The sequence below is a fragment of the Nyctereutes procyonoides genome, unplaced genomic scaffold, assembly GCF_905146905.1.
Source record: "Nyctereutes procyonoides isolate TBG_1078 unplaced genomic scaffold, NYPRO_anot_genome, whole genome shotgun sequence".
Classification (NCBI taxonomy): domain Eukaryota; kingdom Metazoa; phylum Chordata; class Mammalia; order Carnivora; family Canidae; genus Nyctereutes; species Nyctereutes procyonoides.
In genome coordinates this window covers 38,730,309-38,749,922 of record NW_026575052.1, presented here as the reverse complement: position 1 = coordinate 38,749,922, position 19,614 = coordinate 38,730,309, and the positions used below count along the sequence as shown (strand labels likewise).

General features: G+C 37.4%; 1 protein-coding gene and 1 non-coding gene across 2 annotated transcripts in view; one reads left to right on the top strand and one right to left on the bottom strand.

Moving 5' to 3' along the window:
• PDE4D (phosphodiesterase 4D) overlaps nucleotides 1-19,614 on the bottom strand; it is a 1,377,381-nt gene that overhangs the window by 979,516 nt on the left and 378,251 nt on the right. The window lies entirely within an intron of this gene.
• Nucleotides 16,381-16,487, top strand: LOC129514368 (U6 spliceosomal RNA). Its single transcript, XR_008665426.1, has one exon. It is a non-coding gene; the product is annotated as a U6 spliceosomal RNA (small nuclear RNA).

Sequence of the window (19,614 nt, the reverse complement as noted above, 5' to 3'; positions counted from 1 at the left end):
ATAAAAGAGACAGCACATTCTGAAAGCACAGGACTCCTAACCTTTTTAGGTACATTAATTTTCACTTGAAGAAATCAAAGCTAGTACCAAAGTATGGAATATAAATGGCAAGATTTTATCCTGACATGTTTTCAGTCTTAAAGGGATTTCTTAAATACCACTAAAAGATCTTTTTTTAATTTTATTTTAATTACAGTATAGTTAACATATAGAACACTACAATATCTTAAGATGACTACTTTTAGTATTATACAAATTGATACACAAAAGTTAAACAATCAAAATGAAATATAAATGATATATTATATCACCATTATTTTGAAGACTGAGGAAGAATTAGTAGGTTCCACATTTTTCTTGCAAGTCATACCTATTTTTTAAAAAGCCTATACACTATAATCATGTTGGCATGATTGTCTAAGATGTCTCTGACCCCAAAACCATGTAATCCTGTGTATTTAGTTTAATCCACACCAAAATAATTCTGTACAATTTCTGATTTTAAGACACTTTCTAGGCTTATCAAAAACCTACAGATGTCCTTTCTTCAGCAGTAAAATTATACCCTGAGGAATTATACCACTATATTGAAGTTTCTTCATTGTCTTTTGGATAATGACAAACAACCAGATGCAGCACGATGGTGGTTCAGGCGGCCACACTTAATATCCTGGAACATACTATATATGTTGTAGAAAATAACTCTGATTATATTTTAAGTGCTATATTTTATCATTCATTTAGAAATAGATTTTGAATGCTTAATCCACTCTATTCACCAAGCCGCAAACAGGTCCTCTTTGAAGTTACCTGTCTTTACTTCTTGAGGTGAATTCCTTAAATTTCACAAAGTACAACAATGGATTCATTTACCAATCTGTAGCTTCTATCAGCCACAAATTTCCTATTTTATTAGGATCTAAGCATAATTCTCTTTTGAGTTTTTCTAATATAAAGACATAGTTCACCATACACACACACAGGAATCAATACCTCTTTTTTGGTACAAGTGTATTGTATAAAAGGACAAACGTGCTAATGTCACCAGCAGAACACAAGCTGCAGCCTGCTTTTCTCATAGTGAAGTGAGACGTCATCATCTGTCTTTACATGGATGAGAGCATCCATTTTTTTCTGTTAATAAAAGGTAAATGCCGATGAGCCTGCTGGGTGGCTGAAGATTCCACCTTTGGACACAGAATGACAATATCCTAATTAAAGTTGTGTACAGCTATATTCCATGTCATTTATTTTATTGTAACTTTGACCAAATGAATTAATCAGCTCTCATTTTGATTATATCCAACTATTACGCAGAGCCTTACACTTCATGGACATTTTATCCATGTTCTTAATCATTCAAATTGGCATTTAGGGTATGAGGTAATAAAAAGCAGAATGACCAATTATATATTATTGGTATAGGTGATATTATGTGTATGTTCATTCAAGACTAATGTCACCTTATAATGACCTATTTCACAATGCCAGAGTCAGTCCCTAAGTAATTTGTCGGATAATAAACACTGGCATTAACTCTCTCAGTACCCTAAATGTGCACTCTTATTTCATTAACTTCAAGACATATGAGGTAATATTTTAAGCAATAAGGTGCTTTTAGCTTCTTTAACATTCCTACTTAAAATTAGATGAACCTGGAATTCTTTAATAACTGTGAAATTTCATAAAGAAAACTCCCTTCTTTCTATGAAGTAGAATACTTTATTTTAGCTGAACAAAGTAGGAACGCCTGGGTGGCTCAGTGGTTGAGCATCTGCCTTTGGCTCAGGTTGGATCCTGGGGTCCTGGGATCTAATCCTGTATCAGGCTCCCCATAGGGAACCTGCTACTCCTTCTGCCTGTGTCTCTGCCTCTCTCTCTGTGTGTCTCTCATGAATATATAAATAAAATCTTTTAAAAAAAGAATAAAATAAAATCTTAAAAATATAATTTAAAATAACAGAGGCCAATACATATACATATATATATACACAAACACACATATTGTCCCCTGTTATTTTACATATACACATGAATATGTATATTATATAGCTACACACAAAATATACATATATCTATGGTGTCTATATCCCACTGGTTGAAAAGTGAAAATGTTGGTTGGTGGTCTTGTGTTTGGCTTATTTCTATTTTTTTTAAGATTTTATTTATTTATTCATGATAGACCTAGAGAGAGAGAGAGAGGCAGAGACACAGGCAGAGGAAGAAGCAGGCTCCATGCCGGGAGCCCGACGCAGGACTCGATTCCGGGACTCCAGGATTGCGCCCTGGGCCAAAAGCAGGTGCTAAACCACTGAGCCACCCAGGGATCCCCTTATTTCTATTTTTTTAAAAGATTTTTTATTTGTTTATTCATGCGAGACGCAGAGAAAGAGAGAGAGGGATCCCTGGGTGGCGCAGCGGTTTGGCGCCTGCCTTTGGCCCAGGGCGTGATCCTGGAGACCTAGGATCAAATCCCACGTCGGGCTCCCGGTGCATGGAGCCTGCTTCTCCCTCTGCCTATGTCTCTGCCTCTCTCTCTCTCTCTGTGTGTGTGACTATCATAAATAAACAAAAGTTTAAAAAAAAAAAGAGAGAGAAAGAGAGAGAGAATGGCAGAGACACAGGCAGAAGGAGAAGCAGGCCCCATGCAGGGAGCCCGACGTGGGACTCGATCCCCGGTCTCCAGGATCACGCCCTGGGCTGAAGGTGGCGCTAAACCACTGAGCCATCCGCGCTGCCCATGGCTTATTTCTTCTTAGAATTTTGTACCTATAATCATAATTCTTTACAGTACTTTTAGGGCACTGTTGTCCAGAGCTTCCCTTTCTGTTGGGAAAAAGATGGATCACTCTTGGTCACATCTTAGCCACCCGCTAAGAGCAAACCATACATAGGGGAAAGCATAGGCAACCAGAGACCCTTTTGTGCCTTGCCAGGACAAGGTTACAAACCTATTACATGGAATACAATTTTAATGGTAACATTTGAAAATAACCAAATTCTCAACCAAAGGATGCTCATTAAGACCATAGCCTTTTCGGGCAGCCCCGGTGGCGCAGCAGTTTAGCGCCGCCTGAAGCCCGGGGTGTGATCCTGGAGACCTGGGATCGAGTCTCACGTCAGGCTCCCTCCATGGAGCCTGCTTCTCCCTCTGCCTGTGTCTCTGTCTCTGTGTGTGTGTGTGTGTGTGTGTGTGTGTGTGTGTCTCATGAATAAATAAAATTCTTAAAAAAAAAAGACCATAGCCTTTTCACTTTAAGTATTTTCTCCTAAATAAGCATATTTGGTTCTGTATCAAATGTTATTCTCGGGGATCCCTGGGTGGCGCAGCGGTTTGGCTCCTGCCTTTGGCCCAGGGCGCTATCCTGGAGACCCGGGATCGAATCCCACATCGGGCTCCCGATGCATGGAGCCTGCTTCTCCCTCTGCCTGTGTCTCTGCCTCTCTCTCTCTCTCTCTCTCTCTCTCTCTGTGTGTGTGTGTGACTATCATAAATTTAAAAAAAATGTTATTCTCTTGCCTGGGTTATTTCCACCTACAGGAAACACACAAAACAAAACAAAATAAATTAAAACAAAGACTATGGGGAAAGGGAGTAAGATTGGACAACTAACACATTCCTAAGACATTCTAAAATTTAGCTCTGTCCAGAATGCTACAATATTCATAGACGGCAAGAAGCAACTCAACAAATATAAAGAGGTAATTACAGTTGTGGAGTCATTATCAAGGAGTAAGAAAAGGGGGAAAAGGTTCATGTAGGACATCACAAAGATCAGTGGCATCAACAAATACAGTCATATATTCCAAACTGCCTATTATTTAGCTTTCTCAGAAGGCTGACAGCTCCTGGAGGGAAGGGACCGTACACTTTTTGATTGAGTAGGATTCTCTTATATCATATTATAGACTGAAAATATCTGTTACATTTACTATCTTAAAAAAAAGCTGTAGTGTAAAATCACACAAAAAATAAAACCTTAGTAGTCTACCAATGAAATTTCTCCTCACACAGAGGTACTTCCCCCTCTGCTGTTTCATGTAAGCTCCAAACACTCAGAAACAATGACAAATTTGCATGGGAGTCTGTGCAGAGAGAGAGAACAAGGGGAAGTCAGTATGGCTAATGTCTTTAAGGTGTGCACACATCTCTGTAGTTCATTTCTTACACCTTCCTTCAAACCAAAGATAAATAAATTATAAAAACTGGTCTAGGGCAGGCCTGGTGGCTTAGCGGTTTGGCGCCGCCTTCAGCCGGTATGATCTTGGGGACCCAGGATCAAGTCCCACGTCAGGCTCCCTGCGTGGAGCCTGCTTCTCCCTCTGCCTGTGTCTCTGTATCTCTCATGAATAAATAAACAAAATCTTAAAAAAAAATACTGGTCTAAAATAACCTAGTCCAGTCTCCTTTCCAGTAACAATAAATTGTATATATAAAAAATTGCATATATAGTATATCACACATGATGTATTATATATAATAAAATATGCATATATTGCACATATAAAAGTAGCTAGGTACCATGCCTTGTCCTAAGCACTTTCATATATTTTCTCACTTCATCCACATAATAACTCTTAGGCGGTAGAAAGAATTATCCATAAAAGATAAGAAAATTGAAAGAGCCTAAATTTAGGTGACTTCCCCAAGGTGAACCAGTAAGTTGTGGAGCTAGGCCTCAAAGCCAGGAAGTTTGACCGCAGAGCCTGTGCTGTGATCCTCTACTCTATGCCATCCACATCAAATACCACAGCATGGAGAGGGTGATAACAGAAAAAAGCAAAATCACTTACAAATGGAAAAGAAAAGGTAAAAGCTTAACAATGAAACCAAGATGGAGGGGAGGTAAGAGATGAGAGGTAAAGAAGGGAAGAAAAGTGAATAAAGACAATATACAAACCCTAGTAAAAGAAGGAAGTACCATGAACTTCCGTATCCTCGCTGTACAATTTTCCTAATGATACCATAGGGTGATAAGAAGCACTTCAGTGGCTGCTCATTGCCTTTCAACTGATTTCAGTATAAAACCTGGGTAACTGCCATGTCAAAAACTTGTAAAAGACAGTACCAATTTATGTATGAATCATATTTCGACTTCTCCTCCTAAAAAATGCCTGACTTCTTCATTGTCAGTAAAATACGGAGTCTTCCTTGAAGTCATCATCACTGCATTTTCTAGCTCAACTCAAAATACAAAAGATCACTGACCTATATTAAATGTCTTTTCCAGGGTGGAAAAGGGTAGCTCAGTGGTTGAGCATCTGCCTTTGGCTCAGGTCGCAATCCTGGGGGTTCTGGGATCTAATCCTGCATCGAGCTCCTCACAGAGAGCTTGCCTCTCCCTCTGCCTGTGTCTCTGCCTCTCTCTCTCTCTCTCTCTCTCTCTCTCTCCCCCATGAATAAATAAATAAAAATCTTTAAAAAAAATAAATGTCTTTTCCAAATGAGGCTTATAGGCAATACTGAGAATTGGAAGCATGAACCCCCCCAAATAGAAGTTTATACTGAAACTCTGCTCTATGTCTGTCATATATGAATGACAGAGAAAGAGGAGGAGGAGCAGCAGTGACACAATTCATAGAAAGTACGTGGCCAACATCAGTGATCAGTGTGTGAATTTCCCCTGCAAGAGAGACAGCAGAGTGTTTAGATTAGGTGATTGTGCTGTAAGTGAGCTCTGAATAATCACAGATTCTTCTCGTTCTATGATTCCATGTATCTCTAATTTGAAAGCACAATGATATATTCCAAAAGAGAAGTTAAGGGGCTCAAGTTCTGAGCTCTGCTCTCAATGTTTGGCAACTTACCTTATCTTTCTGGGCCCGAGTTTCTGTCTCTTCAAAATAAAGTATCCTTTCCAGTTTTTAGATTCTATGACTTTTCATTTACAACTGCATTTGGTGGTCAACATTTTGCATATGCAAGCTGTCATGTGTGCACAGCAGCATACATGCATGTGTGTGCAGACACTCAAATTTCTACTTTGATATTATTATGACTTTCTATGGATGGGGAGAACTTACACCCATTTTATTAAAGTTCAGTGTTTATCTAAAGATTTCGTTGGATAGCACATTTAACATCTCATTAGAAAACCTTTCTTACATATATAAATAATTGTTTTAGAATTGAAATTTTAGCCATACTTTAAGATGAATAAAAATAGTGGGCTCTTCTATGATAGAGATAGGTAATTGAATGACAGCTCATGCTTGATGAAAGCAAAGTCTTTGCACAGAAGAAATTAGAAACTAATGGACACTGAGATGATGACAGGAAAAGTATGAAGGTGTTATGCAAGATGGAGATAGAGACTGGTAATCAATCCAGCAAATATCCAAAAGTTTAAAACTTGAAAAGTAACAAAACACAAGTGTTAGGATATGCTTATCTTCACATGCAGTCATGTGGGTCATCTGCAATGAGGCATCTGAAAGCTCATATGCCTTAGAGGCCTAAAGTATGTTGGTAGAATTTAGTCATGAGAAAACTTTAAAAGAACGTCATGAAATCAACAGAAATTGGCAACAAAAATTTTCCCAAAATGAAACTGAGGCTATAGATCCTCAAAAACCAGGAGGGTAGTTTCTTGCCCCTTCCACAAAGAATGTTCTACAGGACTCTTCTTCTGTCATGCATCTATTAAAATTTAGTGTTCCTAGGATCCCGGCCCACCTCACTTTCACAAAATAAACTCATTCACTCTTACAGATTTAACAGCAGCTTATATCTGATGACTTCTATGTATGTACCTCCAGCTGCAACGTGTACACTTCAATGCTTACCAGTTTTGCAGACTGTGTGTCTCACAGGAACCTCAAAGGCAACATGCTCAAATTTAACTATCTTCCCCCTCAAACCAGCTCATGTTTTTTTAAGATTTTATTTTTAAGTAATCTCTGCACCCATCGTGGGGCTTGAACTCACAACCCCAAAACCAAGAGTCACATACTTCACTCAATGAACCAGCCAGGCTACTCTTCTCTTATTTTCTTCTCTCCTCACCCCCGACAGTACAATCATCCACCCAGGAAACCTAGCTAGAATTACAGACATCATTCCTGACTGTCTCTCACTCTCAGCAACCAAAGAAGCAGCAAGTAATACTGATTTTTACTTTCTAATTTTCTAGATCTAATGTACCTTGCCTCCTTTCTGGCCACCTTTGGACAGGTTCTGAGGTCTTACTTTGGCTATTAAAACATTTTAATTGATCTTTTGCCTCTTAAACTTGTTCTTTGTGCAACCAACAGAGTAATCTTTGAAAAGCACAATTCCATCCATTTCTCTCCCTTGCTGAACATACGTCAGTATCTTTTGAGCCCTTTGAGCCCCTCCCACCCTAAGCATCACAACAGGATTATTAGTTCCTTTGGAGCTGATCCCTCTCAGCCAGCCCCTCAGGTTTATTTCTCATTACTCCATGACGTATTGTTTTGTTTTAGCAACACTAAAATACTCAGATTCCTCCACATACCTGGCCTTAGCTAATATACCTGTGATTCCAATATGCACTCTTTGCCCCCCAAAACCATGAAACCCTCCTTCAGTCTATCCTTTATCAACCAAAATAAATCTTTCACATCTGTAAATAGCCAGCTCTGCTAATACCTCCTCTCAGAAGCGTTTCCTCATTCGCTTCCTCCTCAATAACCCTTTCCCAGCCCTAGGGTACTATCTCTAGCTTCCATTTAGAATATTATATTGCTCTTATTTTCTTATTTCTGGGCTGGTCTCTCTCACTAGCTAGCTGTGAGATCACTGAGGTCAGATTATTTGATGAGCACACTGTCTTCCACTCCATAAATACTGAGTTAAATAACTGACATAAAAATAATACCAGATTCCTAACTTCAATGTTTTGTTCTTGTATTTAGATGAGGTCTGGATATAGGTACTTATAATGAAGGCCATTTTTTCATCTGAAGGGAAGGAGATGACATATTCACAAAGAAGTCAAGTTACATAACTATCATTTCTAGGTTTGGAACACAGTATTACAACTGACTGCAATCATGTTGATATAAAATGTTTGTACAAGTATGACTGTTCTGGACAGAAACTTAGTAAGATTCTCCAAATCTGCTGTTTTACAGATTGTTGGGTTTAGATCCTCTGTTTGAAGTATAGAAAAATCACAAGGAAATACCCTACAACTGACCCTCAGTTAGCCAAACCCATGAAAAAGCAAGGGGCCAAAAGTTGATGTTTAAAGGTCACCTGAGGGCACCTGAGTGGTGCAGTCAGTTAAGCAACTGACTCCTGTTTCAGCTCAGATCATGATCTCAGGGTCCTGAGATTGAACCCGCCTTAGGCTCAGTACTCAGCATGGAGTCTGCTTGAGATTTTCTCTTCCTGTCCCTCTGCTCCTCCCACTTTTGCATGCGCTCTCTCTCAAATAAGTGAATAAATCTTTTTTAAAAAATAAAATAAAATAAAGGACATTTGAAAAAGTGGTGAGATTTTAAAAGCTCCTGAACGTGTAACTAAAGCTCTGAGCACTTTAAGTGACAGTGATTGCTCTCACTCCTGTCTCAGAATCATTAAAATTCCACTTGAGTATGATAAAAATGAGTAGCGTAATAAACTGTGGACACTCCTGGTTTTATTTTTATTTACTTTTTTGCATTTAATCTGCTGATTTTATATTATACTAAGAGAAGACAATTCTATAAGCAGTCTCCCAAACCAAAATAATGAAAAGTGAAAGAAAGAAAGAAAGAAAGAAAGAAAGAAAGAAAAGAAAAAAAAAGAAAGAAAGCCTTCAGAGTTAAATGATAAATCCCCTTAAGAGTTATTTATCCTTTATAAAATATTCCTCTTTTTGTTTTGGGATTTTAACACTATTATTGTGAACATTGTCTATCCAAATATATAAAGATATAAATGAAAGTAAAATCCTCAGAAAATGCCATCCATACTCTTAACTTGTTTCCTGGGGGAAGAAAAGATAAAATAAATAAGACCTACTAAAAAGTATTTCTATAAGAAGCTCTTTTATGGAATGAAGCTAACAGGGAACTGGTGAAAGAAAGATCATAAATGTTAGAATACTCCATAATAACATCTGCAAGGTTACTGTTAAAATACAATGAAGGAGTCTATATAGCCAGCCTCTTAATCCCCTGTAACATTTTAGAGACAAAAAGTGCAACCAGGATTGCCATTAATATGATAGATAGATGCCATATGATAACACCATAATAGGAAAATCTTCCTTGTTTGTTTTTATGAAGAAAAATAAATTTCCAAATCACAGTTATTTATTGTTATAGAATCCTGAATGGTTACCTTAACTCATATCTTCATGTTGGAAAAAAGCACACACACATACACACATATACATTTTATTGAACGGATGCCTTCCATATTGGTACACTGTTTCTAGCCTCTGTGGGAAACTAGAAACAACGATGAAATTAGAAATTCTACCTATCCTCATATTATCTAATATGTATAATTTTTTTCAATAAGAATGTACTTCTTTTCTTCATGATACTGCAATGGTAGGTACATGGCATTATGTATTTGGCAAAACCCATAATACACTGAAAATTTTGCTAAGAACTGTTCGCTTTTGTGTTGTGGGCATCTGAGAACATTAGTGGCAACTGTCTGTAATCTTTGCACCTCCTGGTTTCTTAAATTCTGCTAGCAGCCTTCCTAATTCCCTAATTCTGAGCTCTTGGGATAACTGCATAAGTTGATAATTACTTGTATCATATGCTGTCCTATGTGAAATTCCTAGAATATCATTGTATATATTTATTATCTCTCCCATCACAGATGCCAGCAAAGGGGAGGAGAAATGTACAAAACCATAATGGTAGTAAGGAACAGGAACAGTCATCAGAAAACAGAAGATTTCAACAAATGAAGGCGCTAAGACAGATAAAGTGATACTTAATGAAATGGTAAAATAAACCACAGTTTGAAGTGCCTAAAAGGGATATAAATGAGGGAGAAAGAAATTGAGATTGCCTTGTCTAACCAAGATGGTTTAGAAATCCAAGACATCAAGTACAGTGAAGTCAGGAAAGAGGACAGAAGTGAAAAGAAGAACTGATAATAAAAGTTTTCTCTAAGTCTCTAAATCTAGAAGGAGTCACTACCCATTCCAGGTGTTATGTCTTACTGCAAGAGGGAAATATTCGAAGACCCTTCACTAAAAGCAAAAACTTCACTGATATAAGTAAATAAAGGGAAATACTAATAGCTCCACATGAAAGACCTCCATAATCTGGCATGTTCTGATCATCCATCAAACCATTAATTCAGCGCCATCACCCTAAAGCAAAATGCAAGTCAGAGTTCATTCAGCTTCCATCCCTTGAACTTGAATAAAAGGAAGACCATGGCTCATCAGGCATCTGAAGAAAACCTGCCTTGAAAGAGACAAAGGAGAAAAAAAAAGAAATAAAAAAGAAATAAAAAAAGAAAAGAAATGAAATGAAAAAAAATTGGAGAAAATTCATTAATACTTGCAATTACTATCCTAAGAGAGATGTAAGAAAATATTTCTTCACTATAACACAATCAAGATGTCATGGTAATGTAATAATCAGAGAACAAGAAAGAGCTAATAAAAACAGGATTGCTAAAAGAGTCAATGGAAGGGTTAAAATATAAATATGAGGGCAGCCTGGGTGGCTCAGCGGTTTAGCACCGCCTTCAGCCCAGGGCATGATCTTGGAAACCCGGGATCGAGTCCCACGTCGGGCTCCCTGCGTGGAGCCTGCTTCTCCCTCTGCCTGTGTCTCTGCCTTTCTCTCTCTCCTGTCTGTGTTTCTCATGAATATATATATATATATATATACATATATATATATATATATGAGACATTCCTAGAAAGTAGAATTTCAACTTTTAAAAAGGATTTTATTTATTTACTGAGAGAGAAAGAGAGAGAGAGAGAGAGAGCACAAATGGAGGGAAGCAGAGGGAGAAGCAGACTCCTTTTTAAGCAGGGAGCCCAATACAAAGGCTCCATCCCAGGACCCTGGTATCATGACCTGAGCCAAAGGCAGATGCTTAACTGACTGAGCCACCCAGGTGCCTCTAGAATTTCTTTAGAAGACAAAAAATAAGGTAGGAAAAATAAGACATGGTGAAATTCATCTTAGAGTTTCTACAGCCAACTAATAATTTTCCTGGAATAAGAAAACAGAGAATACTGAAGATGATACATTATCACAGAAATACTGTAAGAATATTTTGTAGAACTTATAGGTTCAAGTATGGAGATTCAAAAGACCCAAAGCAGTGTGTAGAGATTGTACCAATAAGCTAAGGCTGCCTGAGGAATCTGCCAGAGTGTTACAGGGAAAATTGTATCAGCTACAAGAGGAAGCCACCCCAGGTGTGATACTGAAGACTACGTCAGCCACTGCTTGCATTCTTCTCTGCTAGAATCATTTCATTCATTCTCATAGTTTAACTGCAATCTGCATGTGATGACTCATAAAATTAGATCTCCAGTTGCAACTTCCAAGACCTGCAAGTCTGCTCTACCTGCATACCTTGCAGGAAAGTGAAATATACCATGTTCAAATTTGATTTACCATCCATCCTCACATAATAGCTCTTATTTCTGTTTCTTTATTCCTCCTGCACCTGTTTTCCCTTGATGTTGTAGGGGCTACAAGTAGGTCCCCCCAAAATGCGCCACTTCAGCATGGCAGATTATTTTAAGCCGAAAACAAGAAGCAGCTTTAACCTTCCTCCTAATTGCCTAAAAATAATTTAGAGAGAGGACCTGCTCCAGTAAGAGAGCTGCCACCATAGATAACTACAGTCTAATAATTTGAACCAGAGGTGGTAGACAGGGAGGAATTTAGCAAAGTCTGTTTGTTAAAATTCTTGCCTCTCTCCCATTGTTTCTGAACAGTCCAGCAAACATTTGTTCACGAAACATTTACTCTTCCGTATCTGTGAATTTCTTTTCTTCCCTTTGACGTTCCAGACCCCATATCTCCTCCTTAATTCAGGATGACATATATTATTAATTTTGCCTGACTGTCTTTGGAGTCTCATGCTTATGCAAATTCCCCACACATATGAAATTACACCAGGTTTTCTCCTGTTGATCTGTCTCATGCCAATTTAATTCTGAGCCCAGTTATAAGAACATTTTTTCCCCTCTCCAACAGTAAGACAATAATCCATCAAATAGAAACAACTCGATATCTGGGAGTCACCCTTTATTCTGCTCTCTCACCATCAGCATACAAACAGCCACAGCATTCTGTCAATTTCACTTGCTTTTAAAAAAGCCTCCAATCCATCTTCCCTTTTCCATTCTTACTAGCCTTATGTAGAGTCATACAAATTTGCAGTAATCAAAGGTAGTATTGGCAAGGCACTAGATAAATTTATTATGGAGCAGAATACAGGTCAAAACCAGACCATGTATATATGAAAACTTACTACAATGACATGGAAATCTTACCATAATCAAGGTAGCATTTCAAGTAGACGAAGAAAACATGGCTATTTCAGTATATGGTGATGGGAGCACTGGTATCCATTTAGAAAAAAAGATATAATCCTTTATGGCACAAGCATAATTGCATTTACAGATGGATTTAAAACCTAAATGTAATAAACAGAACTATGAAAGTATTAAAAGAAAAAATAAGAGATTATAAGACCTTAAAGACTTCTTTAACAGAGGAGATAACTAAAATACAGTATGCAAATCCTTGAATACAAAGCAGTAGAGGCTCCCATCTTCCCTCTGTAGTATAAACAAGAGTGATCGTGAAGACAGTTTGTAAGCAAGCTTTTCCGATGTATTGTTATTCCTTGCTCCATTTCTTTCCATACTCATGCTATTAAACTATTTTATAACCTTATTCTCTGAACTTCCTCTTCTATATCATCATCATCTTGAATTTCAAGCTTAAATGCTCCAAACTGTGTCAGCCATAGTCCATGCAGCCTCTCCTATCTCTTTGTCCATCAAATGCAAAAACCCACAAGTGAGTTAGAGTTATCCTATGTAGCACTCACTGCATTTCAGGCTTTGTACCAAGCACCTTACATACCTCATTTTTAATCTTCAAGACAACTTTCAAGAGAGTTTTTGTTACAACCATTTGGGCATAATTGCTTCAATCTCTTTTTCTTAGGAAAACCTCTTTTCTTAAAAGCTGATATATACTTACCTAAAATTTACATATAAAGGAAAGAACAAGAATGAAATGAAAACAATTGTACAATTTCAGCACTAAACAGAAAGCATTAATGTTAGGTAAACATGATTTCAGACATCTTTCTAAGAATGTATTATGATAGATGGTTTGGTTCATAGAAAGAAGAGAAATGAGAGAAATATTTCCCTAAAAATGTGAATTGTGTACTACTGTTATTTTTATTTAAAATTATTAATTTAATTATAATTATTATCAACAGTAGGAAAATAACTTGAAAATATAATTATTAAACTTTATATAGCCACAAGATATTGTGTTAGAAAAAGTAGACAACTCACCCTCCTCTTTTTTGAAAAAGAAGAACATCTTAGTGTTTTCACATTCTCTCTATCTCTCCTTCCCTTCCTCCTATCCTCCTCTCTCCTCCTAATTGTTATTCTTACAATAACTGGGTTTGTAACACGTATAGCCTCTGTGCAATCACAGTTCCTATTGTTTTTTATAATTCATCCTATGGATGAATTTCTTACAGAGCAATTACTCTGGAATATTCCTTATAAGATTTACCACTGTTTGTAAATTGTGTATTTGATTAGTGCATTTTTTTTCTCCCCAAAGATTTAAGTTCCATCAAGTCAGGGACCACTATTACATCAAACCTCATGCGATACCTGACACAGAAAAAGTATTCAATAAATATTTTCTGAATGAGGAAGCAAATGTGTTAAGGGCCCCATGAAGTGAGCATAGAGTACAATAATAATGGGGATTCAGAAGGGGGTGAGGAACTCAAGAACTTTCTAGAAGATGCTATCTCTGAGGGCCATTGAATTGAGATAGATGACAGTGTCACAGGTTAATTTGCATTTTTATTTTACTGGTGGAATGGAGTAGCAGAAGAGTGGCCCAATGAGATATGCACGTGACATATTTTTATACATTATGTGTGTTTTACACACAAAAAAAAACTGTCTTGAAGGATAATACCTAAATTATCCTTCCAAGTTATCTGAGGGTAAATTTATTTCAAATAACTTTTTCTCTTTTTTCTATCTCTAAAATCTATCTTCTAAAGAATAAACACATATCAGTTTCATCATCAGATGAAAAATAATAAAGCAGTTTTTATTTTGGAAAAATACATCTCCATAGCAATTAACATCTATGGAGGGCTTACATTGTGCCACAAAATGCTCTAAAAACCTTCACAGTATCAATTTATTTAATATTTGAAACAAAACTGTGATGTATGATTTATTGTGGTGTCCATTTTATGGATGAGGACAATGAGAACTAAGAGAGGTCAAATACTTTGCTCAAGGTCACATAGCTATTAAGGAGAGGAACTAACATTTGAAACCAAGCTGTCTAGCACCAGAGTTTATGCCACTAACCAAAACTACCCCTCAGAGCAGAGCAATTTCATAATCTGAGCTCTATACTGTTTTCAATTAGAAGAAACCCAGGCAGTGTTACTAACAGGCACAGACAGCCTCCACTGTGCAATCTCCTCATTTTCCATTCATCCACTTTAAAATAGGAAGACTTTCGAGCTTGTTCATTTGACTCTCTTTACCAAAAAGAGGCCACAAGTACAGCTAGGAACATGCCACGCAAAATCCATTAAGATGCTATCTATTGAACCACTCGCATATGAAATCAAACCCCTCCTTTACTTTTTCTCCATCTTCTTTTCTTAGATTAAGGCAATGGATAATTCATCACCTTTCCTCAAAGGGCCATTTCCAATACCTTCAATTATATTGGCATTTCTTATCCCAATATAAATGTCAAGCCTCATCAGGGTCACATAATGAAATGTGATGTGGTCTATTTGCCTGAGTTTTCAAGGGCATTTGGCGACTGCTGTTCTGTATACCTAATGCATCATTCTACGGACTTAACTAAAAAAAAGAGAGCAGGAACTGCAGGTAATTCTTACCCTCTAGGCAAAGCCCATGCCTTTATGTAGGATGGAAAACCAAACACACTAGTGAATCAATCCTTGTAAATACACACACTGTGATTTCTGGGCCTTTCTGGTTTCCTTTTTTGCTCAACTCAGAAAGATTCAGAAAAGCATGTGTTGAGTAAAAGCTTATTTCTCCAAAGAAGTTCTTTGTTCTACTACTAAGAAATTGGATAAGTCAGATAGAATCTATGTTTAACCATGACTCCTTAAAAGCTAGGTTATTGCACATACATGTGTGTGTATGACCTCTTTTTTCATGTCTGAAATTTACGTTTTCCACACACTTTCTATATTATATCTTACAGTGATTAAGTGTGTGAGTAGGTTACATGACCCTAAAAGTTTTATCAATACTTTAAAACTTATTGTATGTCCCTGCACACAGCATATTCTTGCATGGTAGTTCTACCTATTTCATAGAGATTAGCAGTCTCCTAATAGCATAGTAGAGTTTTTATAACCAACTCAGCTCAGTGAAACTATGTAGACAGTTGACCTAGAAAACAAAAATGAAATATTCAATTTGGGATCTAGAATCATTTAATTCAGCTAACCATATAATTATCAACTCTCTGTCTCATTCTATACTGTGTGATTCCTTCCTAAAGCATAAAATCACCTCAGGAAAAAGACCAATAAAGTCTCAGATGAAACAACACTTTTTTCTCATTTATGTTTTTATTAGGTGAGTCATCTCTTTCGTAATCATTACTCTGCCTCGGTCTATGTTATTTAAGTTCCTTCTTTTAACTAATCTCATTTGCTTCCATCTATGCTGATCTGCATTGTTTTCTCCCGAGACACAGTGAAAAGAAAATTGTTGTGCTTTTATCTATTCCTGTGTTCTTTCTATAATCCAGCAGGGAGCTCAGTACTCAATAAAGCATTTTACTGTCACACGATTACATCGTCATCCATCACCATCTATAATTTTTCTGCTTTTCTGTAATTTCTGACACTTCTACAATGATCAAAGACAATAAAATAACAAAATAAAAGAGGGAAAAGCAATTTCAAAAACAAGAGTAATAAATGGATAGCATTCTCTGCTCTTTTTTGACATAAATAAATTCAGTACTCTGACATCTGATGTATTCACTCATATATGCCCACAATTCACTTACTCATGTTCTCCAAGTCTTTTAACTCTGGGGGGATGAAAAACTGCTGAGGTGTCTTGCATGTTCCACTGCTAAACTCTACTGCTTGCATCCACACTAAGGTATGACAAGTGTTCTTTAAAGTGAAATCTGGTGCTCGCTTAGGCAGCACACAGACTGAAATTGTAATGATACAGAGAAGATTAGCATGGCCCCTGTGCAAGAATGACATGCAAATTAGTGAAGTGTTCCAGAAGAAAGAAAGAAAGAAAGAAAGAAAGAAAGAAAGAAAGAAAGAAAGAAAGAAAGAAAGAAAAAAGAAAAAAGAAAAAGGAAAAGAAAAGAAAAGAAAGAAAAAAGAAAAGAAAAGAGAATCTATGTTGCAGACAAGGACAGCAGGAAAACAGATTGGCTGGGCCCAGTTACAGGTCCCTTCACCTGGCTTTGCAAATGTAAACTTGGACTGAAAGAAACAGAAGGAAAACTCAGTCTATTTCTTTGAACATCAGGAGGGAAGACACACGAGTTCTCCTTGAATTTTCTTATAAATTGTTCCATGTCTCAAAAAAAATGAAGTTATTATTCTTGTAAATACAAGAATGTATCTAAAATTTAGAAAATCTAATTGAGCTTAAGAAGAAAAGCTACATTAGAACACCACTGTGTCTTGATGGACCCAAAATTTCCAACATTTGGAGAACTTCAGCACCTCATTGCTTATTTAATTTATCAGCATGGTTTTCCCAACCTCCTGCTTCTAAAAATGCTATAGTTGGTTTCGGTGAATGAAAGATCATATGATGACTTCAAAGAACCCCTTAAGCAGCTCCTCCTCCTTCTCCTCTCTCTTCTTCAAAGCATCATATAACAAGTCAGTAAGCCATGTCCCAGGTATAATCCTGGGTCACACTAATTTATTATCTTTAATTTTCAAAAGTTCTGCAAGATAATAAGTATTATTCATTTTCTTCATTTGCTAAGAATGAAACTCAGTGTTAGAGAGTTTATATAGCTTGCCACTCCTGGCAGGTAGTAAGTAAGGCAGCTAGTATTCAGGATCAGGTCTGACTGGTCCCAAACTTGTGGTCTTTCATTCAGGTCTGACTGGTCCCACACTTGTGGTCTTTCATTCTACAAGTCCAGAATGTATCAGTAGGCTTAACCCTAATCGTAGAGGCTTCCCCAGCGACTAAAGAGCTATAGCACAGAGATGGTTACAGGTGGGATTTGATAAAGGAAAATTTCAACATTTAATGTTTGTGGACCCTGCTCTTGGGCTCCAGGGAAGCCACACTTTAACATTTACCATGGTTGGAATGACTTACCAAACTTCAAAGTTTGGACTCTGTTTCTACCCTGAGCCCACAGTATAAAACTGCTTTATTAACAAATAACCTAAAAGTAACATTTCAAACTTGAAAAAAAGTCTCCCTAAGTTCCATCCCCACGCCTCCGAAGCCTACAACCTTGCACATACTAAAAGCATAAGATAAAGTTTTTAATTTTCTGGGATGTCCTTCATCATGATGATTTGTAACCCAGTGAAACAAAAAACATTTATAACACTGTATTAAACATTCCTTCTCTGGAGCACTCTCTTCTTCCTGAAGATTGTGTATCTCAGGCAGCTGTCCTAACTGGGGCTCAAAGAAAACTTTTTTTTTTTTTTCAGAAATTCTAAAAGGTTGTTCACTTTCTGTCAGTGGGTTCGTAAGGCGGGTAAGAGAATGAATTCCAGAATGAAAGTTAAGTATTCCATGTCACAGAGAAGTTATGACTTCTGTGATACCGTTTATATACGCGATTGTTCGAAATGTGCCAAAATGGAATTTGTAATTTGGCTATTTGCTGTGGCAGCACTATATGCCTGAGTTGATTAGCACAGCCACTTTTACTTTGGAAGGTGAGCTAGGAAGGAGGTGAGCTAGTTGTCATGTGGTGAAAGGAACAAGAAACAAGAGAATAGTGGGTGCCATGGAATGAATTCTATATGCTCAAATTGATATGGTGAAACTATTCCTCGACGGTACCATATTTAGAGATAGGGCCGTTAGGAGGATATTCAGGTTAAGGACCTGGTGACCTTATAAGAAGAGGAAGAGACATCAGAGCCCTGTTTGTCTGCCATGTGAGGACACAGCAGCAAGGCAGCTACCTGAAAGCCAGGAAGAGATCTCACCAGAAACTCGACCATGCTGGCCCCATGACCTTGGACTACGAGAACATGAGAAAACAACTTACTGTCATTTAAGCCACCCATTCCATGTGATCGTGTTATGGTAGCCTGAACTAATAGTGGGGATTTGGGGACAGTCATGGTGTCTGTCACCTTTCTTCCCAGAAAATATTGTATATCCCTATAACATATTCACAAATGATGATTTGGTTTTTAGCCCAAATGAAGAAAGGGTTTATAGTCAGATTGTGAAGTAACTATATTCATTAAAAAAAAAAATTCGTGAGCACAAACAGTTCTGCTTCAAGGTACAGGTGACGAAATACAGCATGGAGGTAGGCAAAGGGTCAGTTCCTCCACCATCTTACATGTGTGGGTATCAGAGACCACGGAAGCATCATCCACAGACAGAGGGATGGGGTGCCACCAAAAGATGGCCCTGCCTAGAAGGACATAGGGCAGTAAGGAAAGAGACTGGGATGAGGGATGACAAGAAGTAAAACTACTGACAGTGCAGTACAAAATACTGGAGACTCTCAGAAATAAAGGGAGGAGATTGGAACAGGAAGAGAAAGAGCGAGGACGGGAGAGACTAGAGTGCTACAGTTACGCAGAGGGGGAGCCAAGACTCACCACAGTTAGGATAGACAACATGGTTAATGGAATCTCATTTGTATTCATCAGTTTTGAGAGATCAAGTGACATCCACATTCAAGCAGTGACATTTTACAATATACATTAATGTTTGCTCCTCCTGTTTATCATAACAGACTTCCTAAAGTTCTGCCTGAAATCTAGTAATAGTGTAGTAGGATTCTTTTTTCTTTTTGTTCATTCTGCTTTTACAGAAGAAACCATTTTATAATCCACGTCAGATACTTTTGCATGATATTTTCAGGAAAATCTCTGACATGCTACTAAAAAAGCACACAACCTTATTTTAACTTCCATAAATGTTTAGGTTACTCAGACATTTCTCTGCTTCTAGAAATATATATATCTTAATGTAAAATGATCTTCCCAGGAATAAAAAATTGCCAGGAAAACATACTAAGTGCCATGATACTCACAAGGCTGGTACCTCTGAGAAAAGGCCTAGAAAGAATCTGACAAATTACTGTCAGGTAGCCCATTTAAGAAACACCCACCAAAAGACAGTGGAATAGAATTCCTTGACACAGCTGGAGTCTGTTTTTAAAGCAAGCTTCCAG